We start from the raw sequence: 22,132 nt of genomic DNA, 5'->3' as shown, positions 1-22,132 counted from the left end.
CTTCCAATAGTGTTATCACACACACACGCAAAAAGAAAAAAAAACACACTTTTTTTCTCTCTAAGATTTGCCTATTAATTTCATACCCCCAAAATGGGGCAAGCTTCAAATATTTCGTCATCAATAGGCACTTGCTCTTAAGCTGTCCGTTTTAACTGATAACGAATCACTTTAATGCTGTGGCTTATGAGGTGTGAAACGATTTTATGACGAAAACGGCAATCGTTTGAACTCATTCAATTAACTTCTGAGTCTTCACATTCGTTTGATTCGACGATGAGTGAGATTAGATTTCAGATTTCAAAGACTTATCAAATCTTTTGAAAACTTTGATACCTTTTATTTATTTTTCCTCCTCCTCCTCTTCTCTCATTGATGTAGGGTTTTTTTTTTTTTTTTTTTACTCGACGGAAGCAATGCTATGAAAAACTGCCTTTTGGAAAATAATTAATTCTATAAAATAATTGTCTTCTTTTTGGTTTGAATGAATGAATGAATATAACGTTTTGCTCTCGTTTGAGAGAAATTGGACTTTATTCAAAATTGAATCGGATGGTATTAAAAAATAGCAGATTTTATTCTGTAGAGAACTCGGCAAATTAAAATGTTATTAATGAAAGATATTTTATTTGTTCCTTAAAGCAATAAAATATATTAGTCATCGTTATTCTTTATTATTAAAAAGTCAATTATAATCAAGGTAATAATAAATATTTCAATCACAATAATATAAATATTGAAATTAATCTTTCATCTTCATCAGATAGATTTAAAGCCCAAATAAGCTTCATCATTTTGTTTTCATATAGGTTAATCTCAGAAAAAAAAATCAACAAATTATTTCAAGTTAACATATTTGCTTAGGTCATCTGCAGGTTTAAGTCCCTAAACAATGTTTTTTTTTCTTTATTTTATTTAGCCAAATTTAATTATTTTAATTATAAGAATAGAGTCTTGCGTTCCAAATTTTATCAATATGCGCATACCTAGTATATCAGTATTCGATAAGATAAACTGTTTTGTATAAAGATGCTTGATTGTTGACTATCATAGGTAAATGAAACCATAAATTACTTCTGGTTTCTTGCAACAATTTAAATGGAATGTAAAGTGGCACGTTTCCAACCCTAATAATAAAAGTAAATCCCCAATGCAAAGTAAATTCATTCTCTTCAAGCATATACATTTAAATCGAAGCGTGGTTCCAAACACTTTTAACGCCAAACTAAATCACCCAGTTATTTTTTTTATACAACAGCAAACAGACGAAAATTTCAATGAAATGAAAAAGCCCATTGTTCAATTTCGTTTCTTTTGGGGCGCAAAACACTTAAATCTTTTCCAACCGCATTGGGTGGGGCGTAAGTAAAGTGCCAGGTTAGCTAAAAACAATCGTCTGAGTTGTCGCTCATTGTCTGTTTCCTCAGACAAAACTGTGTGCAGGGGACTGAAGAGTTTTCTCGCAATGTAATCCAGCCCGAAGCGCTGAGAATTCCGTTACACTTTCGGCACCTCTACAGCAAACAGGGGTGACTGACTCTTTTCTCCCCCACCCCTTCTCCCCCTGTATTGGTTTTAGGGATCAGAGCCGAGAGAAACCCGATCGTAGTCCCCGTCTTTTAAGTATTTTCTTCCTTAGATATTTTAGCAGCAGTATATATCTTGCTCTAGTTCAAAAAAAAACAAACATCACTTGTTGTATATGGGGGAGGGGGGGAGAAGTTTTTGAAAAAGCGTTCTGCACGATCAGTTATCTCTGTTATTTAGAAGAAAACTATTTGCCAAGCCGGGATTAGACATTATGTAAAACTAGCGACTGTTTTTTAAGCATTAAGGATGGGAGACCTCCACTGAAGAAACTGTAAGGGGAACAATATCATAAAAAATACGGTCTTAAAGATAGTTAGGGGACCCGACGTAAAACAAGATAAGGAAGGGTATGGTGTAACGCCGAGGTGAACTGTTAGGGTCAGCTGCCTATAACGCAGTCTGCTAGGTGAAACTGAAAGTATTAGTAAGAAATACTGTAACTAACGGCTATCAAGATTTGTTTAGAATAAATGATAGCAACGAATTTTTCCTATTTTTGCAAAGATGAGGGATGTTACCGTTTTATCTTTATATATTTTCCAAGTAAAATAATCAAACAATAGTAACAGTAATTTACTAAGGACGTGTTTTAGACTACTTTAACTTCTATAGTTACAACAGAAAAAAAAAGAAATATTTATATATGTTATTATCAAAATTTTAAAGTTTTTTTGTTCTATTCCTTTTTAGTTAATTACTTCGAATATTTTAAAGGTTTTCACAGGATTTCAGAAACATAGAGAAGTCGAAAACAACGAAATCAGAAGTGAAAATTTGAGAAAGACAAAATATTTTAACTTTTTTTTTTTATGATTTGAACAAGTATTTCGAATGAAACTTATATAGAAAAATGATATGCAAAGAAAATATAAGTAATTAACATTTTAATATAAGAAAGTAATTAAGTTTACAGTAACACCTAAAAAAATTAGGATTCCTTCCGAACAATTCTTATACGCTTAAGAAATACATAATTCAATTTGCACTGATGGAATTTTTTTTAAAAATAGTGGTTGTAAGTACAGTCTATGCCAGCAAAGCGAAATATTTTTTTATACGATTGAATACATCTTATTATTAGCAGGTGTGTTATCCAAAGTTGATATAATGTGAACTAAAACTAGAAACAATAATAGTAATTATTAAGTGATTCTGAAACCTCACTAAGATTGATTCCAATGCATTCGTATCAAAAAATTACCATAAAATATTTTAAAAATTACATTCCCAATTTTTATTATCAGAAAAATTTTAAAAGATAAGTATAGTAATCGATGAACTAAAACACTGAATGATTAATTATATATGCATGATAAATTTTAAGTCAAGTTGCCTTTAAGTATAAGATGACCTTGAACTCCGTGAAGGTAGGTAACCCTGTTTCTTGAGCAACAAGTGATGGCATTTTGCTTACGTCTTTCGTTTATTTTGCTTATCTGTTTCTACAATTGTTTACAGAAAGAGTACACTACTCTTGATATTCTTGGTAGATCCCTTTGATAAAGCTTATCGAAAAAAGTCCATAGACAAACGTCATCTGCCCAGTATAATTTATTTATTTGTTTTTGGGACTTTTTTGGCATTTTTTGAAACCTTAGAAGATTGGAATTCAAGCATTAAGTTACTCATTTAAATTGTTTCCTAACGACTTATTATTGTTTACAATAAGTTTTTGGCTAAATTTAGGAGCCTTAAATAAATAAGGAATAATATTTACTTAATTTTAAAAGTCCTCGGTTTAAAAAAAAAAAAGTTTTATAATCGTTATTTTTTTAAAAAAAATATTCAGTGAAATCGGAGCGATTTTAAAGATTTTTTTTTTTCATCATTTTGTGCATTGAAATTGGAATATGTATCAACGTATGACAATGTTCTGAGAATAATTTTTTTATCACTAATTAATCATCTATTTCATTTTTACTTTTCTTTATTTGACAATTAACTAACTAAATTTAATTTGGAAGAAAGTTTCGGAGCCCAACGAAAATTAACAGTTTATTTTTTATTTTATATTTCATATTTCTTCTTATTAAAAAAACAACAACTGATATTTCGCCGATTCTCTGTAATTTATTCAAAAATGAATCATTTTTAATTTTAATAAACATTAATCATTCATCAAAAAAATCTGTTAAAAGATTCCAGTTCGTAACAACAAGCTATTATGAATTTAGTGAGGATATTAGCAATTTATGCAGAGTTATAAACATTTAACAAGTTATGATAAATCATAATTCGATAATCATACAGCAGAATTATTTTAAAGAATAATTTTGTTGATCGTTTTAAGTATAAAGAAGGATTTATATTATTTAATTAAAGCAAGCGCGGACAGATACTCATATTAAGTCGCATAAGATATCAAGAAGTGAATCTTTTACCACACGTTTTTCTCCCATCCTAGTTGAGGTTTTAAAAATAGAAACAAAGGAAAAGAAGCAGAGAGAAGGAAAAAAGATATTTTTAACTGTGCTCCTGCAATTAAAATTAATCTTAAGCGAAACATGCCGATTCAATGTCTTAACTTAAGCTTGGACAAAAAAAAGAAAATCAATTTATCATTGAAGTTACTATTCGAAATGAGAAAAATTACTAACTTTCTGAAACATTAAAAAAAAACTCGATAGTTAGCTGTTTTCCATAAACAAGGTGAAAAAGGGAAAAAAGACCAAATAAGATTGCTTACATTAATAAATTATGAAGTCAATGTTCAACTAGACAATAAAATTAAATATAAAGGCACTTATGTTAGATGATAAAACAAAAAAGCAAATTAAATTGCATCCATTTATGAATTATTGTTAGAAATAAGTCAATACTTCGTTAATTTGATAAGATGATTAAATTAACTAACAATAAGATAAAAAAAGCAACAAAAAAAAAGTGTGCTTATATTAACAAATTTTGAAGTCAATATTTAACTAGAAAGATTAAATAACTAACAGTTAGATGAAAAGCCGCATATTTCAGAAGAGAAAACAAAAAGAGAGAACATGATTCCTTATATATATGAATAATTATTAGAACTAAGTCAATATTTAATAAAATGATTAGATTAACTAACAATAAAATGAAAAAATAAAAAAAGAGCCAAAAAAATTGCTTACATATAGAATTATATTATCACAACTAAGTATTTAACTACACAATTAGATGAAAAGACAAGAGGAACACATAAAATTGGTAAATTTATTATTAATTTTTATAGGAACTAAGTCGGTGTACTAGCACAATCACTGCCAAATATTATAAGTACAATATCCATTATCAACTAAAGAATAATTAAAATACTGTGACTAATTGCGATATGAATCTTAACCAGTCCTGTCACTAATTCAGTGAAGTGAATGGTATTATTCAGACTCATATCGAATAAAAAATACAATTTTTAAAAAATTCAAATTTTCTTTCTTGCGTATTATTAGGTGAGGTATCAAAAATTAAATAATGAGGGGAAAGTATTATTAGGTGAGGTATCAAAAATTAAATAATGAGGGGAAAGTATTATTAGGTGAGGTATCAAAAATTAAATAATGAGGGGAAAGTATTATTTATTCGGATCAATAAAGAGATCTTTTCTCTCATATAAATTTAAGAGTTTTAAAGAATCGAGTAGTTTTAATATTTAAAATAATAGTTAAGACACACCTGATACGCAAATACAAATAATTTTTTGATAAATCATCACAATCATTTTGTATTGAGCGAAAAGAAAATTTTTTAAACTAAAATATCAGTTAAAAAAATTTTTGGGGGGTATTTTTAAAAACAGCCCCTTTGGGGATTTCATTTATTTCATATTATCATAGACAAAAATTATTTTCTAAATAATGAATAATATAAAGAATTAAATTTTTAAAACTGATCATTCGTTCTATCTAATTATAAATATTCAAAACTGAATATTAAACTAAATTCGAAGAAAAAAAAAGAATACAGATATTGAAAAATATTAAGAAAATTCAAAGATTAATAGAAATAATTTGAACTAAGTAAACACTAAATAAATAGAATCTATTGCTAATGATTTACATTAAAAAAAAATCAAACAATAAACTTTTCTAGAGTTTATGAAAATGTCAACAAGAATTCAGTTTATTTATTTACAATAGTTTTAACAAAAATAATCATATTTCATTTTTGAATATTATATTTAATTATAATAAAACACCTCCGTTTTAATTTTATTTCTTTCATAGCTATAAAATGACCAATTACTTTCTTTCAATTTTTCAAAAATTTAATTTAGAATAATTAATATATTAAATTAGTAATAGGTAATAGTAAAAGTTAAGATTAATTCGTACTCGAATAACGAACGCTAGTAAAGTGTATTGTATGTTTGTACTGTTATGTTAGAAATTTTTCTGGTAAAAAAGAAAAAGAAAAAAATATCGCTCTAAAATCCCTATTAACAAATAAAAGTTTTAAAAAGTTCAAAAGGCCATTCAAAATTTAATAAACATTAATTTTTTGGAAAAATTTTGTAAACTGAATTTAAAAAAAAAAGATATTTTTTTATATGATATTAAAAATTAACTTCCCTATCTTTCTAAAGTTAAGATTTTGAAATTTGACATGGAATTTCGCACCTATCTTAATTGCCTTCTTCAAGGCCAAAACAAGTGACGTTTCACTTTCACTGGGATTGAAACCACGTTGCTGAACTTCCGACACTAGTAAACGAATGCATAAAAAGAAGAACACGATTTAAATATGTACAAGAAGGCATTCGGAATCTCCCATAAAATTCTTCATGAGATAAAGATAAGCTTATAAGAGTAAAATCAGATTTGGCGTGGCATCAAAGAAGTTGACGTTTCTTAAGCTTGACACCTAAATATAGACACTATCTGTCATTAGCGTGTTCCCATAAATATAACAATAGAAGTACGACTTTTTTCTTCTTAACTATATTTAAGAAGGCTGATTTTCGAAGAAAATTCTGAAAAAGATTTCATTTTATCTGTAAATCCATGAGTAATGCGTTTAGGTAATAATTAAATAAAGGCAAACAGGTAATCAAGATATTAATCTGCGTTATACTTATCATTGTTAGTACTTGCGATTTAAATTAACTTGAATATATAGTTTTCTTTAAAAGCACACAAGATTTTTTAAAAATATTTTAACAAAGCAGGTTGGTTATTAAGGTAAATTAACAGGCAAAAGGTAAAAGAAAGTAATTAATCAAGGAATAGAAAATTTAACATTTACTTATTTCAGTAATGGAGTTTATTATATGTAATGGTGATAGTTATTACATAATAAATATAAATAATAAAAAATAAAAAAGCTTCACTATAGTATAGTCATTCAAACTTTAACAACATACAGTATAGAACCATCAGAAAAGAGAAACGCATAGATACTGAAAGAAGCATTATATTATTTTGAGTAAATGGAAAAAAGCTTCAGATGAATAGGGGTTTAATAAGTTCTAGCCACCCATTGAATAAAAATAGTTTGATTATATTGAATTCGATAATTATAGCTAACCAAGTGTGAACCTCAAAATTTCGTTTCCCATAAAGGAGGAAAATGGACATCACAAATCAATGAAAGATTGGAAAATGTTAGAGAAATATAAAACAATAAACGCTGATGATATTACTTTTAAGTGTCATGAGACTAAATTAACACATTTTTTAGGTACCACCTCAAAGAAGGCTGTTTGTAGTGTAAAAGGCGCAATTTTCTTTAAACATAAAACAATTATTAAAAAATTGTTTAATTCAATAAAATTATTTGAAAACTATACAACAACAAATATAAATCATAATTTGTTTGTGCATCAGGATATGAAACATTCCAATCCTGAACCACATACCCACAAAAAGTAAACAAAAACTTTCGATGTAAGTTTAAAGGCCTCAAAAATAAAATTTTACCGGCGAACATTTTTTAAAAAAATCTTTTTTTCTCATTGACTTACCGTGTCGAGGTCCCTCAGTGACATGTAAGAAGTGTCGTTTCGAGTCAATTGCAAAGCGACATGGAGAATTCCAGCTGTTCCTTTTTTACTGATACAAGCAGGCCTTTCTCTGCAAACGACGGGAAATGTATATATCGCGCGAGGTCCCAATCGGACCCGTTGCTGCTCGCTTCTGCCACTGGTACCGTGCGATCCTCGAGCGCGCACTCTGATAACTCTCTTCCCATTGGCTACTGTGGGCCGGCCCAGTCTCTGACGTAAGCGCAATCATGTAGAGTGGCAAATGTGATTTATAGTTTGTGTGTGCGACGCTGAAGTTTTGAATATGTGCATCCACCAGTGGCGAAAAGGAGGGGAGGGGCTACTGGCCTGCCCCCCCTTCCCTCAAACTGTCATCATCTTTGTTTTGGATATCGCCCCGTTATTATTAGTACTAGTATTTCGTTTGCGGCCGCTCTCGCCAAGAATTTTGCGCGCCTTTTCATTTTGAGGGAGCGCTTCTTTCATCAAATGAAGTTCTGGTGGGTTTCGGAAATAATTTTAAAAAATATATGTATAAAATAAAAGAAAGGATGAAATGACTGTGAACTCATATAAAAAATATATTTTCTTCTTCTTTAAGCGTCGAAAGCAATCACTTTTATATTAAAAAAGTTCTTTAAGTTAAAGCAAAAAGTTTCGGTTGCAAATATATCATATTCTTGACACCACATTGGATTTTTTTATATTGGAGCGAGCACTGACATATGTGCCCTCCAATTCTGTTAAATTAAAGATTGTATATATAGATATATGAAAATACTCTTTGTATTAATTAGAAATAAGTAACTATATTCGGTAATTTGCATTTCTTTGATTTCTAATTCTAAATCAATCATGGTAAAAGAATTATTTTTAGAAGTGATAAATGACAAAATATGTTTAAGTGCTATTATGACTTAAAGGTTCATCATTTCCCCCCCCCTCATTAAAATACTCATTTTCTGAATTCCAAAACTGAAATGCACAATTCTTAGTGATATATTAAAAGCAACTCTTATCTAAATGAATGGAAAAGTCTCATTATAAAAAAAACTCGAACTCTTATTTATATTTAGTCAGTTTTACTCTGAAAGATAATGAAAAAATGAACATTCTGTATAATTCTTTCAAATCAAAATTATTTATTGAAGCCTTATCAAATATCCCTTTGAAAAAGCTAATGGGATCTAAATGCTTTATTTCAACAACAATGATATTCCATGTAAAAAAATATATATATTTGTTGAACAAATCTATAAAATACTCAGCGAACAAATTGAGAATTCTCGAGGAAGATTTTTTGAAATTAATGAAATTACAGAAACAGACATATTCTCGAATACGGATGAAAACTTTGAACGTAAAGTAAATCAAGTGGAACGGCATTAATTTCTCAGGAATTCCTTGGAATCATTCGTTTAAAATTTGAAAATCAAGAGAAGGTTTAATTGAACTGCATGAATGGAACATAAACCATTTATAAATATCATATATAATAATAGAATAGTTTATAAAAATAGAAGTGAAAGAATCTTCTGTTGAAGCTAAATTCTACATTGTAGTTTTTTCTTAAAAGTATTTTCAAATTATTTTGTTAATAAAATATCCTACCAGCCAGTTTGAAATTACTTGATTCTTTTTTAAGTCCCCCTCCCATAATGGGTTGGGGGACTAGTAAAAAGTAAAATTGCCCCCCTCCCTGATAAATAAGTTAACATCAGACTTCAGTAATCCGAACTTTGAAATTTCTATAAATTCGCCATGTTATTTTCTTCCGATTTTTTTTTTTTTTTTATCTAGATCACAAAATAGGTAAGTAAATAAAACAAGCGGCAAGTAGTAATCAATAAAAAGAAATTCAATACAATGTGATTACTTATAAAATTTGTATGTAAAACTTTTAGGCAAAATGATTTCTCAAATACCGTGACTTATTTCGAAAAACTTGGGAAGTGGATGATAAAAGGCGCTGTGAAATTTTTTGCGATTCCTATGATATCTTACTTTAAAATACAAGCAACCATGCTGCAGAAAATATATTCGACTCATTAATCCCCTTTAGGATAAAATACTTTACTTTATTAAATATTTTAGGCTGAAATTATCGACATCCCTTCCAACTGAGTCAGTTATGAGATTCAAGTAGCCAATTTCACTTACAATTTAGGTTTAATTTTTAACATTTGACAGGTAACGCAGAAGACGTTTTAAAATTTTTCAATTCTAGAAGTTTGAAAATAAGTAAGAGAATGAAACATTAATCAATCAATCAATCAATTAAAGGAACAACAAATTCAGCATAGTTGTATAATGAATTTTAATAACATTTTGCAATTCAAGTTGATTTTTTTTCTTTCATTTTTCTCACAAATGCGGTGGAATCTGAAGGAAGAATGCCTTTTTCGGTTTAAATATCTTACTGTGGAAGGATAATTCAATCTTTTAAATTTGAATTGAAATGATTTTACCGAGAATTCAGTTAAAACCCCAGACAGGTTTGGATATTTTAACACAGAATTGGGGGAGAGAACGGTAGTTTTGACTTTGGCATTTTTGAGCAAAAGATTTGAAGAAGAAAAATCATTATATATCTGGAAAAATATTTCTTCATAATTACACGAATAAAAAGTTTATTGTTTTTTATTGCTTTCAGAAAATTTAATTTTCCCTAGCGAAAAAGAAGAAAATTCCTATGCTGCTTTTAAAGTTACAGCTGTTATATTTCAATCCAATATCACAAAATATTAAAATTTCTATCAAGCGATTATTTCGGTGTAAAAAATAAACCCACCAAATCATTTTAGATATTATTTTAAATTGACTTGAGCAAAGCGTACATTAAACTCACATTATCGCTCCATAGTTAATCAAGTAACAAACTCTGAAACTCTTCACGGATGAATGAAAAAATAATTCATTTTCGGATGCAGGGACAGCATTACGAATAACAGAGTTATTAAATATTCATTTTTCAACCACGCTGAAAGAACTCTTGATTCAGTCCGCTCACATACTGCATAAAATGCGTGGCGTATTTGAGGTTACAAACAAGACAAATCCATATATATACATATATATATATAAACATTTTTTCTCATGATTTTTTTCTAAAATAGAAGGCATTTTTTTTCCCCTCTACTCGATGAATAAAAAAAAAATTAAATAATTTTTGCAATTTTAGTTTTTTATATGCGAGGGAAAACAAACAGTTATATTGTTAGCAAATGGTAAATTATCATGTTTAGAGAATTTTAATAAAGTTTACTAGTAAGGTTTTTAAAAAAAATTATTTTACTAATTGTGTGAGATACACATAATTATCAATGTTCACTTATTTCACAATTCTTGGTACTAACGTTTCAGCTTTATATGAAGGAAAATGAGTTATAACTCTAAACAGAAACGCCTTTTGAATATCCGTTTCCTTAACATGTATTTCAGTGGTCCTGAAAACCGATATTTCAGTCAGAGTTCAAAATTTCATTATCATATATATATGGAAGCATATACTAAAAACACTGAGAGAAGACAGAAAAAAAGCAGCTTATTATTTTCCTTGGAAAATATTGCCAATCCTCTTTATCGAATAATACATAAATATTGTATTGAATCTTCAGAGAGTCGATGTCAAGATATATTCAATAATAGATCTTTATTGTGCAGCTTCAATTGTGAAAGCCAAGAGCGTCGAGAACAACCTAAATACGAAATTCATATCTCCGTAACAGCAGCATAGCTTTTTCGGCATCGCCTTCTTGTACATTTTTTCCCCTTCTACATTTTGTTTATTTCCCCATCTCCAAACGGGAATTCAATACATGTCAAGAAGGATACAGGATACATGCTTGTTGAAGGATTTTCAGTGGTGATTTGGATCTATGCTGTGTATCCATATCCTTTCGAAACAAGTAATGTTACGGCTTTATGCTATAAAACGAATCACTCTCTCTCTCTTTTGGCGAAGTCATACTGCTTCGGTTCACATAATAACTTCCGAACTCTATGCGTAGAAATGAGTTGCCGTTTTGGCTACTTGTTCTCATTTTAAAATTTTCCACCATCAAATACCTTTTTTTAAAATCCTTACAGATAATTCCTTCGCAAAAACAACAACAAACAAAAAAAAAATACTTTTAAAAGCACGATATATTGAATATGTAAATTAAAATGGTATTGAAAAAAAATTTAAATTCAAAAAATGAAATATAAAGTAATTTTATCATGTATTTCTAAAAAAATTCGTAATTCATGAAAACGCATCATGTTCTATTGGTCTGAAATACTGAAAAAATAAGCTAATTTTCAAAATGGATTTGTACAGTTTGACTTTAGTTTCATAAAATGCATTCAAGCGGCTTGATATATTTTAGGAGATACAAATAAGATAAACAAACAAATATTTATATATGCATTAATGTAATTAATGTGACGCATAGAAGAGAAAGAATAATAAAGTGTGAAATTTGGTGTTCCTGAATTAAAGTACTGAAAAAATTATTAAACATGTTATAAATATTTAATTTAAATTGTAGTCTTTTTTAATGGTACAATAAATCATTTTTTTGTGTTTACTTTTTTTGTGTAAAAATTTCAGTTTTCTCGAAAACGTTAAGCGTTTCCAGAAACGACGTTTCCTAAAATTTAGAGAATGAAATGAGGAATAAATCTGTTCAGTAATAAAAAATTCGCAGAGGATATTTGAAAATTTTACTTTTACTTATATTAATTTAAATTAATAATTACTAATAATCACGCTATTAAGGAGGAACTATATTGGCAAAATTTAAAAAGAAACGCGTTTTAAAAATCGACTCTTGTCTGTAGTAGTTTTGCAACAAATAAATTTCAAAAGTCCTTTCGTTTATTTAAAATTTGTCTCGAAAATTTACATTCGGTTGCACAAGTACGATTTTAGGTTCTCATCCCAGAAGCAGCGTTAAAAAATAATCAAATCAAACCACATACCAGAGACTGTTTATTGGCAGAAAAACCTGTAGCGTAAAAGAGTAGTCGACTAAAAGGTAGCTCATTTCAGTGAGACGGAACATTCACTAATCGTGTGATTACATTTTAACAAACAGTTGTGACAGCCTAGCTCTAATCGTTAGGCGTAATGATTAGTTTTTTTCCAAACATCCGTCGCATCGTACAATTTATTTTAATTTGTTGTGATCATCAGTCTCAGCAGTAAAAGGAAACAGCGAGCATGGAAAAAATAATTTGCCCTCCCCAGCAAATGGCTCGTACATTAGCAGTAGTTCATGTTTTCACGAGCAATTGAAATTGGTGGTTAGTATTTTCAGAAAACAACTCGAGCAAATAAAATAAATTTTCGAAGAAATTAAATTTTAGCACTTAAAATAAATAGAGCATTTAAATAATTATATGAGCATTAGAAAATTATCATATTTTTTAAAATATGAGTTACTTATAAAATTTTTAAATAGATAATTTTCCCTATCATTTTTTTGTTGTATGGTGTAATTGGGAAGTATTTGTATATCGTATAATTGGGAAGAATTTCACCAAATTTCGAACAAGCTTCAAGATACTTTATACCTTACGGAGTAGTAATGGCGCTGCTTTTGTGTCGTTAATGCTTCTCTAATAGACAGGAACTTTCTGTTGATCGATTACTTTTATGGGTAAGGAGGAAACGGTGTATCAAAGCAGAAGTTTTCAATTTTTTAGCGTTTGGAGTCCGACTTTTTAACTCAACAGCTGCATAACCCGCTTTAGGTGGTTTTTGTGTGTGTTTGTTTGTTTGTTTGTGTGTGTGTGTGCTGTATTCTCTCGATATCCGAGGGTAGGGTGTCCTCTTATTATATTATAGCACAGGATTACATTAAACTACTATAGAGTTGCATGCAACTAATAATTCGTTTCGTTTCAAAAATCCTTAAACTTGTCGTCAAACTTTGCATTTAAATAATATTTATAATTTTGCAGTTGGATATGTAATTATTCCCTATGTAATAATTCTTGATGAATTTTGGAATTGTAAATAACTAATATTAGATACCTATACTTATAACAGCATGCATATGAGATAATGATGGGGAGGGGGAGCTGTTGCTACGGCGGATTTTAATATATGTTAAAATCGAGGTCTTTCGAAATGAAAAAATATCCTTACTTTATGTTTCACAAAAAAATTTGTTCAGTTTGTCTTTAAATATGTAGATCTTAGAAACTGTGTGAAGGTTGTTTCATGTCAGTCCTCATAACTTTGAAGTGAAGTCAAATGATGAGGATGACACCTAAATCCATACTTCAGTCTCCAAACTTTTAAGTTTCCCCAACGTAGGACATTTGACTTATTACGGTAGATTTGGCGTAACAGGTTTACATCATGCCGATACTTTGGAAAAATCGGTTCTTGAACTTCAGTTTTCTGACCTTGAAGGTAGACACTGCCACCAAATGGATAATAAATGGAAGAATTAATATATTTAAATTATAAATAATTTATTCGATATATGTAGTTATTTTTAAAATCTGTATTTTTATCAAGAGGAAATATACTTTCTTATTTTGATTTCAATTATTAGTCTTATCGAATATTATTTCATGTTTTCCCTTTCGATGGATTTATATTCACTACTCTAAAATATTATTACTTATTCGATTTTTGAAATCCTGCCACGATGTCAATGTAGACTCTACGAAATATCGGGAGTTACAGACACATGACCGTTCAGATTTGTACAAGATTCTCAATATATGTGAACTTGATTTAACTTAAATCTGCCATCATGGATCGACCGTTCTCACGCCTGAGTCATCTAATTATGATTCCACGTTACAAGATTCATTCCAAAATGACTCCCATTTAGTTTCAGAGATGGACATCCTTTCAATCAATCAATCAACCTCAAGTATAAAATGACATTTAGCTTCCTCAACAAAAGCACTTTTCGATATTTTGTTGTGAATAGTCATATTTTTGCCATGATTGCGAAATGTTAAAATTTTGCTACATTTCAAAGAAATTATAAATGAAAACAATTCTCTGTCTTTTATAGCGTATCCTCATGTTGTTACATATTCTATAGATTAATGTATTTACATCATCATTATACTGTAGCTGATTGAAATTTTTGATGCTATTAATCAGTTGCTTCTATTGAAGAAATTTAACAATGTAATAAATAAAAAAATCTTAACGATTATTATTCCATTTTTAAAAATGATAGTCTCAAAAATCAAATGTACTTAGGTGTTCTTCGTTGGAGTAATATTTTTGCTAACATTACAAAACATAAAAATTTCTCTGATTTTTTTTAGGGGTGGGGGAGATGGTTTAAAAAATCATTTTATCTTTTTGTATCATTTTATCTTTTGTATCTATAAATGATATTGTATTCAGTCCTTTTTCATTTGCAGATTTTTTAAGCAACATCTCAATTTCATGCAACCTTTTGTTTCACTTTTTTATTTTAAGTATTTTCTGGCAAACGGTGTGTAATCTTTACCCTATTTTGAGGGTCGATGTATTCTAGTGATAAGGTCTTTATTGTGAGAACGGATGACTCTAAATTCGGAAGCTGATTCTCTCAATAACCTGTCATGCATGCGAGGTTTATGTAGCCAAATGTGAAGTCATAGGCGAAATATCCTCCCGTTGGTACTGTGTAGAATTTGGGGGGAGCGTGTCAGCTCAGGTGTCATCTTCATTATCTGGTCAGGGTCCAAAATTGCAGTATCCGTCCCAAAACAGCCCTCGTACCCAAAACATGCCACTTCCAAACGGGACGTTAACTAAACTAAACTTTATCCTTTTTCGATAACGAGGGTATTTTTTTGCAATTATGAGGAAAATGCTATAATATTTCATTAAAATATTAATAGAACAATCTTATAATAATATGCGACCACATTTATATGTTTTCAATGATATACAGAGATATATATCATAAAGTAGGTTAATTTATTTAATTAAGATATTTCACTCAGGAGTTTTTACAGTGAATTAATCTCTTATTTAGAGATTTCTGAGATCTCGAGATGCACCCTAATACATGCCACTATTTCCTAAAAGTATATATTTAATAGTTGAGCTAGAAAAAGAATTTGTTTTAATTGTTTGAAACAATTTTATATTTATTAAAGTCTATGTTTATAATAATTTGGATAAATTACTCTGTATTTTTACACCTCTTTCTTTAACTTTTACTATCAAAGATATTAACTACATTTGCAAAAATTATTCTGATAGGAAAATATCACCTAATTGATCGATATATGAAAAAAGTCAATTTAAAATGCTAATCTTTTTAAACAGCTTGATTTAATTAAGTTATATATCTAGTTTGAAGTAACGCTAGATCTATTTTGGGAAGGACCTTATAATTCTCATCTGCTGTCGGCATCTGAGCTGGCACCCTCTTCAAATTTTCACCCCCCCCCCCTTTAGCTAGAAGGCATATGTCCTCAGCGATTTAGAATACAGTCTATCTGCTTAACTTGGTAGAGCTGAGTTCCCAACTTGGAATTCTCCGAGATCTTTCAACCGGGACATTGAGGTCCCTCTAAACAGATTGAATTAAAACATGTTCACTTAAAATAGAATTTTTAAAGTCTCTTTGGGATTTTAAAAAACTATCTTACTTTTAAAAATCAATTTTGTAAATCTATCCCAATTTCAAATACTTTATGAATGATAGCCCAAACTACAAAATCTATGCCCTCGACTTAATGATGTACCAAATGATTAGTTTCATAATTCATATGACTAGTGATGATCAATCCAGCTGAAGTCTCGACACACATATATTCATTGTTTACTTTCTTAATTCAAATATTATTTATTGCTGTCAACTAAAAATCCCCTATGAGATTTGGAATTTACTTCTGGTAAAAGTAACAATAAATTAATTTCCTGAAATATATCTTGGTGATAGTTTGTTAGTTTCAGAATATATAATAATTGTTTAGTTATAATAACGTCCCTTTTCAAAGTAGCAGGAGTTTTATTTCTATGATATAAAGAAGGACACTTTCTACATTCAGTTAATTTCTATATAAATAAAAAGGACAGTGAGTGAAATTCAACCAAACGTAATCATATTTGAAGATATTTGTGGTTGTATCGAGGGATAAGTTATCCCTTCCAACTCCTCTTCTTCCCCAAAAGAAATCGCTAAGGTATTTTGTTAATACTGCATTAAATCTTTTCATTTGAGTTTCGCAATAGTCTTCTTTGTGATGCCTGAAAACTATGCTTGTTAATAACATGTATTTTTCATAGAACTCTCAATAAACATGAATACTGTATGAGAAAAAGTGATTACCATCTTCCTCAGATTTATGAGGAGAGTAAAGTTTTCATCAGTATTCAGAATACTCCTCGTGTCGACGAGGAAGTGAATTTTATCTCAGCTGCCGAAAGCGGTAGGGAAAGAGTTACTCGCATCCACAAGGATGTCGGTTTCTCTTTGATGTGAACAGCAGAAGGGACATCATTTCTTGTGGATTGATGTGCACTAGTTTAGAGGTGTGGGAACAAAACTCGAGTGTATAAAGCGTTTATGCTAATCAATCTTTCTTGGTAGTCCGAAACAGGCAGGAAATTGCTTCATTATTGTCGCAATTTTATGCGCTGAGTAGATATATGTTACTACTCGTGTATTTCATAAATGGTTCCATTGTTAATAATAAAACGAATCTTGCTAGTGTTTTTTTTCCCCACACTAGTATATGATAGTTACGGTTCTAACACTGCAATGCTTTTAATACTGATCCCTATTTGAACAAAACATTCTCCTTTAATGCTATTAGAGTGGACCCCAGAGGCGGCTCGTTAGTTCAGAAATTAGCAACGCTGCAAAAATATTTATCCTGAAAATGCATTTAAAAACACTTCTTAACACTAAGTAGCCAAACTTTTTGAAATTCACGACCAGCTATAATTTTTTTTAACCAAACATCTCTATATCTATTACATTCCTTAAATATTTTTCAAAATTTTCACGGTTTTTTTTTTTTTTTTTTTTAAATTTTTTGGAGAAGTTGATGTGAACCATTCCCACCATCAACACTTCTTGCGTTATCTCCATCATAAAGTAAATATTGGGAACAAAATATTGCATTTTTTTTATATTGCAGCCATTTAATCAATAACGTTAAGGGAAAAAAAATGACTGTGAAATTTTCACTGCTAGCAGGCTTCCCTACTTGAAAACTTTTTAACAGTTTTCAAATCAGACGCAGTGTTAATTGTATGTTATATATTCAAGTTTTCGTTGGGTGAAAACTGAGAAAATAGAAATTTTTTGCATATCTACAACATCCAACTTTTATTACATGTAATAAACTTATAACAATTGATCCTTCTTTATAAAATTTATCAGTAAAATATAATTTTAGAAATTTCTTTATGTACATCTCTTTTGAAGCGCAACTTCTAATAAAAGAAAAAGAATATTTTATAAATCAAATATGTTTTCGTCGAGGCAACAAGAAGCGAAACCGAAATTCATAAACAGGCCATTGAGAGTTTAGTTATATTAATGTCCCATTTTAAAGCAAGACTAGGGTTATTTTGTGGCGGACCTCGTAAATTTAAACAGCGGTCAGATGACGACACCTGAGCTGCCACACCCTTCTCCAAGCTTCTACACTATACCAGCGGGAGGGCGGTTGGCCTCGACTTATTTAAAGTACACCATACTCACTTACACGAATCTGAAACCTTCCAGTTCCGAAACCGAGACCTTACCTCCAGACCACCTCGCAGCCCATCCATTGAGAGGAAACGGGTGAAGGGATAAAAATTGAGAGAAAAAAATGCAAACTTTGGATAGGAGTTTAAAGAAAGATTGCCCGCTTTTTCAAGTCGGGTCTGGTGGAATCGTAGCTCTTATATCTTTAAATTCGAAGAGAGGGACGTTGGGTTTATTATTAAATCAGTCAATCAATTGTATGCGTTGTAAGCTTTCATGAGCTATCGGACTACTAGTTGCGATTTGTGTTTTTCTTGCTTGTTGATATACTTTTTTTTGTCTTCTCGTCTTGTTTTTAATGTCCCCTTCCCTTCAGTGATAAAGAAAGCACAAAACATTGAAAATCTCAGAGTGAAAAAGTTATTAAATTAGATGAAAAACGAAAATGCAACTTTGAAAAATAATTTCAGGGGTATTGCATCTCTGCAGCCTTAATGGAGAACCACCATTTTATGAATCCACTATTGAATCCACTTTATCCACTTATTAATTCTTTTCACCCAAGAAACGATGCAAAAGATTTTCTCGAAAAGAAACCGTAACGGTTTAATGCAATCCTGTATAGATTCATTGATTAACATTCAGTTTTATAGCTTTGCGAGTGTTTGGAATGGAACTTCTAATTTTGAATAATTTCAATGATTCCGATTCGAACGATTCCTAAGTCGGCATTTCATTCTCCGAATTTTCAGCCTGAATCAACATCACCCTCAAAACCCTCAAAAACAAAAAATTAAAGTGCCTCAACCCCTCATACACTGGCGGATTTTCAGTGGAATCGGATTCCTTATTCGGGACCCTCGGATTTCAAATTTGAAACTTTGCCATCAGGTTACCGAAATCTTCAAAGCCACATATATAAAAAGGCCCAGTAAAGGTATTAGATGATTATGGAATGCATGACAAAGATCGCCGGCTTCCTGGCACAGACGCGCTAAAGGGTAGCGCGTCTTCTCCGTTATCTGGGCGTCCTGGGTTCGAGTCCCGGTTTGGGCATGGTTGTTCCATGTGTGAATGTGCCCTCCTGTAAAAAGGGGTTGTGCAAGCGAATGGCTGATGCGTGAGTAGCAAAGTCGTACTCTTGGCCCTAGTTGGCGCTACTATAAGAACAAGAGACGCTCCCCCGCCGGCTTAAAATCGCTGTCTTTGCAACAACAGGCTTGTCCATGGCAAGTGCCATAAAAACAACAGCAACATGATAAGGATCGCTTGTTTGTGATTTGGGAAGAATGAGTAAGCTCCCATTCTGTACTACATCATTTCATGACGGAAATGGTTCAAATACTTTCTGCGCTTTCATTAAAGATCTACATAAAAGGCTGTATACGTTTCCATATCATCGTTGTTCTGCCTTGAATGGCATACGTGATTTGTATTGTGATACAAATCATGTATACTATATCACGTAACACGCCAGTTCAGATGTCGTTAATTATATGAAAACTCTTTGATAAATCCCTTTGCATACTTCATCTGTTTTCTTCTGCAATTAAGAATTCGATGCTCGTTGGTGTGGTGTGGAAGTTTGGAGAGAGAAGTGCCAGTTCAGGTGTCGTTCTTATCATCTGATGGCGATTGATAATTACGTCCAAAAATAATCCTTGCTTTAAAATGGGACGGTAATACAACCAAACTAAATTCGATACTCACTGAATATTTAAGGAATGTTACTTACGTTTTTTAGACTTTGGTTGAATATTGAAACGGGAAGAACATATATTATGCATATGAAAAATTTCGCATACTGAGGCCCTAAACGTTAAATGTGTAATACTAAAAAAATAAAGAAAAACCTATAAAGTTGAATGAAACCTGATGCAAGAAGTTATATTTTTCATACTATTATGTCAAGAAAAGAATATCAATAATCCTTATAATCGTTTGCTATTTGGGAAAGAATAATTCACAAATGTGTTCATAACAATGATCCAGGAATAGAGAATGTGATGTAGTTATTGAACAAGAACGTTCGGTTTGGAACGACTCATAATATTTCTAATCAGGTTGTGATCGAAATCGGAACATTGATATTTTAATTCTACTATCAATAGATTTCACAAAATTACTTTTGTACTAATTGCAGTAAAGTTATATTCACTTATGTTTTCTGTGAAATCATTATTTTGATATCAAACCTTCAAATAGGATAGAAGCCCCTAAAATTGAAAAAGCATTGAAAGAAAGCTTTAAAATTCTATCACATCTTCCTCGACTCATTTTCTTTAATAACTAATGTGGAATTAACAAAAGCACTCCAGTGCTTGAGTGCAACAATCGCGAAATAGATACTATTTATATTACAACACAAATCAAGGGGGAAATTCTGTGCACAAGAAAAAAAAAGGGTTAAATTCTATTTATGATAATGATTCCGATAGAGATCCTTCTTTCTTTTTTTAGTCTTTGGAAGCTCATCAAGATGCAAGCTAACGTCGCATAGGCAAAATCAGCTACGATTTGAAATAAAGAAAATTTGCCAGCGTATCAAACCAGACTCTACGTACAATAACTATCCCGTAAGTCCTGATGTTCGTTCAGAAACGGGAATATTCTAATACTTAGGCAGGATTCCGGGAAGAGAATGGTTCAAAGTTATTTTGCAGTCGCTGCACGTTTGACTGGAAGGCAATTACGAGAATGACCCGAATCCCTGTGGCTTTGTAAAGTGAATTTCGGACCGAACTCATACAAGACAGCCATGGTGATATTATTAGAAAGCAGAAATATTTTGCTTCTCCTTTTCAAACACAGAGAGTTTAATTAGAGGTTTGAATTCGGCCGGGATTCCATCCTACTCGTAGGTGCATCCGAATGACTTGAGGGGCAAAATCTCATGATATAGGTTTCATGAGGTAGCCAGGACGTGCCCCCTTTTCCAATGGGTCCCCTGAGGAAACTCCGGCAGTTATGAATCACGACATAAAGGCACATTCATTCATTGGGGGGTGCGAAGCCCTGGTGCTTCTCTCATTATTGTAGGTTTCGCAGGTGCCACGCAGGGAATCGGAAAAAGTGAAATGTGTACTCACGCAAAGCATTCAGCGTCTGGACTTACTTCGAACCATGTTGTGCAAGAATGCATGGCCACGCGAGCTCCAAGTTTTTCATGATTTACCACATTATCTCTCTGCTGTTCGGAAGATATTTAATTTAGGAAACAAACGTGATTTATGATTGCCTTTGGGAAGTTTTCATTTGATCTTTTAAAGAAGTTTTGATTATTAATTCTGTAAGGGAGTAGGCATTCTAATAGTGTGAACATTCTTGAGCGTTATCGAAAATTTAGATCTATAAAGCTCGTCACACCTATGATTAACAATCAATTTTCAGAAATGGGAGCATCTAAAAGAGGTTTTCAATTCTGTGTATTCAAAGCTTTTAGAATTTGAAAAAAGGCACGGTGTTCATATGTATGGGAAATGTTTTATCATAATATATTTTATTAGCCACATTTTAGTTAGTTTTAATGGAAATTTTGACGAAAAATATGTTTTCCAGTTAAAGTTCAAATTGTCACAAGTACATTTTCATGTCTCTATAATTATATTGATCTTTGACACATCAATTGTCACGTAACTCGTCTGTGGTTTACACATATTTATACTATTTCATCTATAAAATTAGATGACCCCTTTTCTACTATAGTTATGAGATAGCAAAAATGGAGGCATATTATTGGATAGATGGTCCAAATATCATGTATAAGTAGTGACAACGAAAATGTTTAACATTGCGATGATGTTAAAGTATAAATGCGTTTTATTGTGTTGAAGCTACCTTTGAGGTTGATTTTATCACGATATCCGATTATGCCAATGAAATAAATACTACAGTCACTCGATTGTAGTATTTGTTCCATTGG

The 22,132-nt window shown here is 30.8% G+C and overlaps 1 protein-coding gene and 1 long non-coding RNA gene across 3 annotated transcripts in view; one reads left to right on the top strand and one right to left on the bottom strand.

Annotated features, from left to right (window-relative positions):
* The window catches only part of LOC129960904 (sal-like protein 3), a 206,746-nt gene extending 198,843 nt beyond the window's left edge, over window positions 1-7,903 (bottom strand). Inside the window, exon 1 of the mRNA XM_056074623.1 lies at window positions 7,526-7,903. The gene's annotated coding sequence lies outside the window, so the exon portion shown is untranslated. The remainder of the gene's footprint in view (window positions 1-7,525) is intronic.
* Window positions 1-22,132, top strand: part of LOC129960905 (uncharacterized) — a 516,162-nt gene that overhangs the window by 259,323 nt on the left and 234,707 nt on the right. The window lies entirely within an intron of this gene.

Source organism: Argiope bruennichi, chromosome X2 (genome assembly GCF_947563725.1).
Source record: "Argiope bruennichi chromosome X2, qqArgBrue1.1, whole genome shotgun sequence".
Lineage (NCBI taxonomy): Eukaryota > Metazoa > Arthropoda > Arachnida > Araneae > Araneidae > Argiope > Argiope bruennichi.
This window is presented reverse-complemented; position numbering and strand designations above follow the sequence as displayed.